Genomic DNA, 10,553 nt, shown 5'->3' on the forward strand with positions numbered 1-10,553 from the left:
TTGTTATAGCCACTAAGCATATTTAAATATGATGAACTATGTATTAAAAACATACTTAAAAAATACAATTGTTTATAAATGTTGCTTTGATAGATGTTTGAATATGGTTTCCAGTAACAAAAAAGTGTGTTATGATCGATTAAATGCGCTGATACATCATTGTGCCTGCTAAACACATAACGCTGAGTGGAGTGGAGTACCGCTCCAAGATGGCCGCCCTAAATCTCGTCAGGGACAATAGGCGAGAGCGGTCCATGAGGCGTCTATCCTTATATTATGTCTATGAGTAGTAACATCTGGTTGATGATCATGTGACTCGTCGTGTGATGCAAAAAATGTATTTTTATTACAGTTTTGGAAGATTGACAAATTTTGAGATGGCTGGAAAACAACCTCATCCTAGCACAAAAACGTTGAATCAAAAAGCGCAGTTTTTCTCCAAAATTTGTGTTTTTCCATTAAGCACGTTTATTTTCGTCATTCAGTGGTGAATGGAAACACAAATATTGTGAGGCAGACATTGAAACAGCTTCCAGTACCCTTGCTATATAAGGAAGCCATTTTTAATATTAATGCCAAGGTTGGTGAGAAATCTCCAAGTTTTCACAAGGCTGCTAATTTCTGTTCTGACACAGCTGTTTAATAATGAACAATAAATAATTTCCTCTTTGTCTGAATGCAAGTATCATCTTGCTCCTTACAATCAGCTACTTATTAGCAGTGGTGGGCTGTCTGTACCAGCAGGGCCTTCTCTGTTTGCCCTAGAAAATTGAAAAGAAAAAGTGTAAAATGTTTTAATCATATTTAATTTTAGCTACAATTTAATTTTTATTCTACAAAAGAGTTGCTTATTGGTATTATTGAAGTTTCTTTTAATTTCCTACTTTAGAAAGCGTCTTAAACGCATCTGACGAGCAGTTATGCCATGCAGGCCTTAGTTTACATGACTGACAGAATTATCAGCCAATCAAAACTGACAATGACGGCGCGTCCCACAGGGCCAGCTGTAAGTAAAGAGCTTCAACTAAATCTTTTCAAGCGCCTTTTCAAGACGCTTTTTAACGGATAAAAAAAAAATTACGTAATAATCGAAAATCCACACCAAACCTGGATTCACTAACACAGACCAGTAAAACCTTTGTAGGACATTTTAAAGACTGTAACTACAAGCGCTACACGTGGCTAACAGTTAGCACTGAGCACAACAACCTGTGGATTTATTTACAAGTAATGGGTGAGTGCTACTTTTCTATTACATTCTCATAGAGACTTTACTTAATATTTTTTCTGTTGATTGTTCACATCTGCTATTTGAGCAGTATTGAGTTGAGTTTAACTGGGGAACATAGAAAAGTTTTGCTAAACTGCTGGCTGTTCAATTATGTGTGCTGTTGCCTGTGTATTTTGTTAAAACATTGTTGCTTTACTTGGCATATTTTCATTTATTTGCATAGCATTGGATGCCTGTGGCTTGGTGTGGTGCATAGTTTTTCAATTGTCCTGCACAACGTGTGTATTGTTTAGGTATAGTTGACAAATATTGAAAGTCCCCACTGAAAACTCACGGCACGCCACTGCATATTAATTATTAGCCTCTGATCAAAGAGATTTTGTTTAAAAACTTGTAATTTAACCGTGATTGTTTGGTTTTATACAACAATGTGCTTTAAACTCTTAGCTTCCTGTCAAAAAAGTGAAAAGTGTCATGATGATTAGAATGACCAATCACAATTAGTCGTTTGCAAAATACAGTTTTTCTTTGAGTCCAGATGGTTTCGCTCCATTTAGAATAAAATGGGAAAAACATTTTTCTATGGATGGCATGTAAAATAATCAACTTTTGCGTTGTGTGCATATGCAAAATTTCCTGATGAAAACAACATGTAAACTTGTCTATATCAAACTCCAAGTATTGTAATAGACTGTGACACTATCAGACATACAGTGTGTTGCTCATAAGTTGACATATGCACATATAATTTCATATTTTTTGTCCATCATAGAGGATGAAAGATAACTAAAAACCTTTTGTCTCATCCATAGTTAAAAGACAAAATGGCAAATAGAATGAAACACATGGAACTGAAAGCAACAGACAGAAATTAATAACCAGGTAAAGCAAAGGCAGAATCAAACAAGTGAATGAGACCATGCAATGCCACTGTGGGCATAAAGCCACTAAATCAGGTAGAATATTTATTAAAAGAGTAACACATGTACTAATTAGCAAGAGGACACTGAGGAACAGTGTTGGGAATGAATCATAAGTTAGAGGAGTACAGAAACCAGGAACAATTTTATCAAAATAGAATGAGAACCAGTGTAATATTAGGCACATCAAATTACATGCGTATGAGTCTTTTTTTTAATGTATTTGATCAAAAATCCATTTTGTTGCAAAAAATGTAATAAATGCATATTTTTGTGCACATGGAAAAATGTCATTTAAGGAGACTTTTTTTTAAATATTGTTAGGGCGAAATGAATGAAATTATTCTTCAAAAAATATCTAAATATTTCCTGCAGGCAAAAATACTTCGGTTTACATCGGTTTCTATCAAATGAGGTAATGTGAGCAGTGGATCCAGAGTGAAACCAGCAAACTGTAGTTTATACACACATCGTCTTACAATATCTGCCCTAGATGTGACCAAGAAGCAGGAGCTGGAGCTCCCTCGTGTCCAGAGCAGCAGTCACGATTCAGTTCTAATAAAGTCAGCATCGTGTCGGCTGACAGAAACCCTGGAGAGAACAGGATTAGTCACAACAGGGAAACTACCACATTACAGACAAAACACAGGTATTTCAACATGCTGTCTGCACTGAGGTACCATCTTCTATGAGATGTCATACACTGATCAGGCACGACATTATGACTAGCGACATATTAATAAATCTCATTCATATTTACGAAACCAACACACTAGCTGTCCCTCATTAATGTGCAGTCATGGTAACAGCAGAGTCTGTGACAATAGCTATATCACAAGTTAGCACTTTCCTGACTGGTTGTAATCACATTACTTTGTTTTGGTGTAGAGCTTCAGTTTGGGATGAAAAAAGAAGCTAACCAAAACCCAGAATGAGAACAACTCAAAGATTGTAGGTCTATCTTCTTTACAATTGCAATGAACTTTGTTGTTATTAAGTTCTACAAGTGTGAATATCTTTTACAATTTCTGTAAAATCCTTCTTCAAAAAATGGAGGTACTCAAGAGTCTGAATGCTTGCAGAGTTCAGACTCAGAGATCCTCTCTTGTTTTCCATGTACTTTTGCAATAATTTACTGGAATGTTATCTGGGGTTGTGAGATTTATTTGTTGTGGCACTAGCTGTGATTATTATCTAAGTTATTGATGGGATGATTCCTTTTAGTATAAGGTTAAAGTTGCATTTTGATCTTCAGTTATCCTAGTCTTGTTAATATGATTGGTTACACACTCTATTTACAACATGCACTGTTGCCCACTGAGACATTCACTACTCATGAAGTCAGATTGTGTAATGTTAGAGTGTAGGTCAGATAATCTGGGCTATTCATAGGGCAAAATCGGTAAGTGTTTACATATAGCAAAATAATCAGCTGATCTGAGTCTTAATCATTATGTTTGGGCCAGCAATTAATTTCTATAAGACAAAATGTCTTGGTTTATTTTAATCCATTAGAACCAGAACCTCAAAGTTCTCCACTGCTGAGTATTGTTACAAACTTCAGCAGAGAGTTGACCACTCTGCTGCTGCTCCCGGCCTACAATAGCAAGGAACCCTAATGGAGAAGCTCAGTACCTGGTGTATAACCGAACAGCACATTAACCAGTTAATGCGTGCCCAGAAAAGCACCAAACGTCAGAGCTATTGCGGGTGATGATGAAAGCCAAAGAGCTTTGTTTGCTGGTTTGTTTGGATTCTCGGCTGAGAAGGATGAGCTGTGGTGAAAATCCTTCTGTCTTGAGGTTTGTTACGCTGTTTGTCAACCAGCTGCTGTGGTCATGTGGTCTGTGGAGGTTTTGCTGCAACTAGCAAGTTGGAATCTGAAGTTCATGGTTGAAAATCAGTTTTGATGTAAAAGAAAGATGACTGCCAAGGCTTTGGCAAATACAGTTAAAATACATCTACAAGATGCTTTGGGTTAAAATGAAGTCTTCCAAAGAAAAGAGAAACCTCAGTATTTAAATCACAGAATACCTCTTTTTTGCATCTGCTTAATTCATCTACTACAGTTATCAATGAAAACAAATTTTACTTGCGTTCAACAACAATTTAAACATAAGAACTGATTATTTTTGCACTGAAATAACATGCAGCCTCTTGCAATTTAATTTCTTCCACACAGCAGTAAGCAGTCTGACCTGCTGAAGCTGCAGGTCAGAGGTCACCGAGGTAATGTTCACACTGTTTGATTTGTAGAATATAACCTTCTCAAACTGAAGTCAGTTGGGTTCTCCACATGGTTCTGTAGAACCAGTTTTTATCTTTGTCTGACTAATTTATAGAAAATTAGAAACTCTTAGGGTGCGCTCACACTGCAGCCTGAAGTGACTCAATTCCGATTTTTTTGGCAATTCCGATTTTTTTGCCGGGGCCGTTCACACTGCCAGTAAATGCGACCTGTATGCGTTCTGCAGTGTAAACGGGCAAATGACCTGAAAATGTCCCGCATGCGCAGTAGAGGGCGCAATAGTGTCAGCTTTCTAAGTGTTCTGCCAACCGCCATAAAAAGAAGAAGTGCTCAGTGTTTGCGGAAGTAAACATGGAGGCTAACGGTGGAGCTTAGCTTACATATTTGAAGTTGTTATCCGGCCGGAGCAGCATATTAACAACTTAATCCTCATATAATCCGTCATGGTTGTTGTTTTTCTTCCCACTTACGCTTATCAGGAAGCAGAATAGTGAGATTTGTTGAGAAACAGTGACGTTCAGTTCGGATGAATTCGACCTGGACGTTAAGTCGCATTTGAATCGGATACGTATCGGATATGGGTCACATTCGAAAAAGAATCCGACCTGTGGTGTTCACACTGCCATGAAAAGATCGGATACAGGTCGCATTACGTCAAAAAAATCGGAATTGAGTCACTTCAGGCTGCAGTGTGAACGCACCCTTAAAGGAAACTTTACATGGTGAGTAGTTTGTCCAGCAGGGGGCGTCGGCTGAGCTGGTGCTGCAAATAACTCCATGTAATTCTTCTAGAGGTGATCCACTGGTCCTGTCTTTCAGTGTTTTCAGGTCCCTGGGTGGTAGTGGTTTCTTTCAGTCTTCCCAGCTGGTGGTCTGTGTTCAGTGATTAAACAGAGCAGCTCTGTATAAGAGCTCCCTCCTGTGGCAGAAAACTGAGTGGCCACAAATAATAGCTGTTCTATTTCAGTGTTACACATTTGTCGATGAGGTGCTGTGTATTGTGTCTGGCACTCAGTCCTTTGACAAAGCCAAAACATATGAAGGGCCCTTCCATTTCTTGTGTGAGCTCCCTCTTGTGGCAGAATTGAAAATTCCAACACAATGTAGAGGGGGAGAGTCTCATGTTGCAGTTTTATAGCTGGTCAATGTTCAGTGATTAAACAAAGTAGCATCAAGTTGTTGAAATTTGCCTTCCTGCTATCTTTGAAAATATCCATAAAAACGGAATGGATTAGGACTGCAGCTGGTTTGACTGATGGTCTTCTGGTTTTTGAAGGTAGGTAAGATCAGCTCCAGTGATCGTTAGGTGAAATGTTTAAAATGGTTCTTTGTGTTTGTGGTTGTGTGGATGTGTTGTTGTTGTTGTTGTTTTTTTTAACTCCTTGTAGTTTAATACTAATTGAATAAAGTGTGCTTTTGTTCACGTCATTTTTGCTTTGGTTTTCACCATTTGCTCTCCTGGTAATGCACTTCTAAATTGTACTGAAGCCTTCCACAAAATTGAGTCTCTATTTGTACATTTTAAACACTTGTGAAAATGTATATTTCCTGGTAATTTTTGGAATTTACCTTCCTATTCTTCTCTTAGTTACAGTATTACTCTGTCAAAGTGCTGCCCAATCTCTTTTGACTTAAGCCGCCTGTTCTGCTGGTGAAAAATTCAGCTTTAAATATGTTAAGCAACTGGAAGAACCGGAGCTTGACTCGCAGCTTGTGGCTAATCCTTTATTCATGGAAATCTCCTGAGAATGGCAGCATTCAAAGGCTGCTTCCCTTCCTTTCTCCTGGGCTGTGCACATTTTGCAGTAGCATCCTCCGCTTATTATTATCAACACACAGCGCCTCCTGTGGATCAGTTGCCAGGAACTGCTCGGGTCGCCTGATTAGCATGGGGTGAGCTGACATTTGCTGAACCCAGCACTCTTTATTTTTAGGGTTTCATCCTCATCCCAAACACATGCTGCCAGCAGAAGTCAAATGTAGATTGGATTGTTGTGGAGCGTGTTGGCGGGCAGCCTTTGCTCCCCGGTCAGTGATTTGTTTTTCACATTGAAAGCAAGTTGGAGGTGGGGAGGAGCTGACAATATTTTTTTTAGTGGTTTTTTGTCGAGGTGCGAGCTGGGAGACGTATCAGAAAAGTGACACTGTGTGGACCTGAGCTGAGCTCTGAAGTAAGGATAAAGTGGTGTGATGGACAGAAGATTGGCTGGGAATTAAAAGACCCGGAGCCCTCTCGGAGCGCCATGGGACACATGACAGGGAGCCTGCAGAGCTCTTCTCCGGGGCTCACAGAGAAAAAGCCGTCTGTGTCTGGAGGAGAGCTGTGGAAGGCTCAGACTGACAAACGCTGTGCTCATTACTTTCATTCTTCACCGTGCTCTCCGGGAGCAGACGTTTCTTTACATACCTACACTGGTATCCAGTTCTGCTGCTATTCTCAAAAAATAATCCCCAATCTAGTAGAATACCAGGGAAGTAAAACCTAATTCAGCGAGGAACACAATAAAGTTGTTCTTGTTACTCTACCTGATAAACAAGCTAACAGCTAGCTAGACTGCTACAGAAGTGGACTTCTTCCTTGTTGAAATAACTAAAAATATGTAGTTGACCAAGTGAACTGAGCAACATAGATCTCCAAAGGGTTAGACCGAAATCAAAGTGTGATCATGTAGTTTGGCTTTCACATGCGCTCATTAGTCATAAAAGTCCACAAGACACAACCAGGTGAATTCCTGTAAACCCCTCCAGCTGCAGTACACATCATGGTGTGTATCATATGTGGCTGATGGCGGTACAGTAAACAAAGCGAAAATGGCACAGAGGAACGACTATTACAAGTTCCAAGGTAGACAAAATGATTGTCAAGCTCCAAAATTTCATTTAATTTTCTGTTATCAAAAGAAAACAAGGGCAGATGGGGGAGGTTAGTTTTTTAGTGCAACAATATGCACTTCTTCATGGCCTCAGACAGTTGCTCGTCAAAACTGTCCATCCTGCTCTCTGACTGAAACACCAGTATAAACAAACACACCCAAGAAATTCAGACCAATCACTCTATAGACACATTGCATGTTATTGTTTACATTAAGAAATTTTGTGCATGCGCATAACCCTGGAGGCCAAAAAAGACAATTCTTTTACTTGTCATCAATGGCTGCTCTGCCACAGTAAAATATTCCCATTAACAAAATGAGACCCGGAGATGCAGGTGTTATTAATTTAGTGCAGTGTGACACAGCAAAGGGAAAAATAACACAGAAAAACAGCTGAAGAACAACTCAAAACCACTGAATTTCTTTTTTCCTCACGGTTTCGGATAGACTACACACAGATATATTACCATAACAACTGACTGACAACAGCTACACTAGTCATCAGGATTCAATACCAAAAAACACTTCCCACACAAAGAGCAAGGTATTCAGTTTGTTACAGTGTTATGATTTTAGGGTTGTTCATATTCCGACTATTAATAAGCGATTGAACACAGCAGTGGCTGATTATCTAATTTAAACAGCTGCTCTACTGATGATGATGATGTATTTGGGTCACCTTTTTTTTAAACTGAACTGAAACACTGAATTTCACAGCATGTTTATGTTAATTGTCAAAGTCAAGCTAGCATAACTGAACTACTTCTTTCTCCTTCCCTTGTTTAAAACTTTTTCCTGACCTGTGAAGTGTGATACTCTTGACTTTTATCTAGTTGTTGTAATGTTGACAATTAGTAGCCAAGCACGGCATCCATTTTCCTTTTATATATCACACACACATATATATACATATATTTTGTCTCTATATATACGTATATAGTTGTCACATTGACAACTATAAAGCTAAAACCAATGGTAGTCATTGCCAACAAGCAGTTTTTTTGGATTTTACACAGCTGAGAACAAAATGACTCGATTTTTGACATGCAACAATCATAACTGATTTCCGCAGTTTGACTCGACCATGCAGAGCCCTTTACCCACTGTAATGCTTGCACTCAAAGTGGAATGCTACATGGTATTCTCATTGGAAATTTGAATGGGCCTTTTGTTCATGTTGCCCTTATCCCAAGCAATGCAGAGTATTTATGAGTCATACTCTACATGTCCCCTCTCAGCTCTATAGATGCAGTATTGAGAACGTAGACAAACTGGAGCGGGAGGATTCTGTGCTATCATTACAGTCTATTGTTGCTGTTTGTCAGGCTGAAACAGCAGAGAGAGGAAGTTGAATTGAACAAATGCTTTATGCCACCAAATGTATCTTTAAAATAAGGCTGCAATGGATTACCTTCCAAATGTCATTATTTATACCAAAGACCATGGTTGATAATCTTCAATGTAAAACCCGTTTCTTGATTTAGTCATAAAACTAACAATTTTTCTATGTTAGGTATTTAGAACAAACAGATACATTGGTTTTTCAAAGGGTGGTGCTGCTTTATTGGCTCTGGGCAAAATGTATTCGGCAAAACACAAGACAGTGGTAAAGTTGCTGACCGCTGCTTTTGGGTACTTCATTTCTTAGTTTAAGGAAGAAAAAAAAATTGCTTTGGTCCAAACACAAGCAAATGTTCATCCAGGAGGAATGCTGCAAGTCAGCAGCTGTATTTCCACTAGCCATATAATTGCGCAAATTAGAATTCGGAAAATAAATTTGCTTATTGGAAACAAAATTAAATTTTTCAATAAAGATTTATGCGCTACAATGAGGTGGTTTTTCGGCCGTATTGAAATGAGTGTATTTTACAAAACGGCAAAGTAAACACTTTTTTCACATCACACAAGTCACATAGTCAACAACTACTACTTAAAACAGATGTTACAACTGGTGGAAAAGACGAACAAGATGACAGGAAGTGGCAGGATGATGAGATGGCAAGTGTTTTATTACTATCTATCACATGAACAAACTTATTCACATGGTTGTAATTGAACTTATTTAATGGATACACTGCAATTGCAAAATTTATAATGTAAGCTAAGTTTCCACAATTCTTTGCTTTATTTTTTTTCTTTATCTGTTGGGAAGGAAATTTAGAAAAAGGATTTCCTGTGTTCTAGAGGAAAATACAAGCACCATACAAAGAAACAACACTGTAGTAAGGAGGTGGAATTGATGTATTGACTGATATCTGATTCAAGCTAAAAATAGCTTGAATTTTTAGCTTGAAAAATTCTTGTGTTGAAAACATTCATTGTTTTCAACACAACATGAATGTGTTGAAAAGTAAGCAGTTGAAATGTGACATCTTTGTCTACTGTCACTCCTCACACAAGCATTTTCAATGAGACTGTCGGTTCACATTGGTCTCAGGTAGTGGTTACATCCAGGAATAGATGGGAAACAAGCAGAAAACTAGGTGGAAGCAGCAAAATGTGAGCAAAGCACTTAAGACGTGGCCTTTGATGGTGGCTTATTTTACACTGAATGCTGCTGCTAACCACTCTACTCCTGTGATTACATACTCTCAGTCTCCCCTGCTGTCATATCAAACAGCATGGCTTCTCCAAAGTACAGAGAATCCCGGTGAATATATTCTCTACCCAGAGTGCTGATTACCTGATGCGGAGCTGTAATAGAAAGAAATGATCTTGTATGTCTGACGGGTTTTTACATTTGTTGCTTTGAACGTTTTAGTGTTTTTCACGTAGTTGTAGGATGCGGCGGGTTTGGCGCTGTTTCTTGTCATTCAAAGCACAACAATAACATCTTCATATCTGTCATGGCCTGTCAAGCGACCTCTAGCATTTCAGCCCGTTAATGCATGTACGCCATTAACCTTGGACTTCCTCTGGGACCTGGATGCTGCTGCACTCATTTCTCTGCTGTAAATTATTGATCAGAGAAACATGAGTTTATTTCCTGTCATATATTGCCTGCTTGTCGTCTTGCTTGTGTCTGTGCTTTTACAGCACCACGCCTCCAGCCTACTAGTGATTTTTAAATTTTATTTAATTTTTTATTTTTGTTAAACTAACATGCTCTGAAATAATCTGAAATTTAGAAAATACACTGCAGGATTTATTTATTTACTAAATTATAGTACGGTTGCACTTTTAAGAATTTATTTTACTACTGAACAATCACAGTGATGATATATATATATATATATATATATATATATATATATATATATATATATATATTTCTGAATTAT

Source organism: Poecilia formosa, unplaced genomic scaffold (assembly GCF_000485575.1).
Source record: "Poecilia formosa unplaced genomic scaffold, Poecilia_formosa-5.1.2 Scaffold121, whole genome shotgun sequence".
Classification (NCBI taxonomy): Eukaryota; Metazoa; Chordata; class Actinopteri; order Cyprinodontiformes; family Poeciliidae; genus Poecilia; species Poecilia formosa.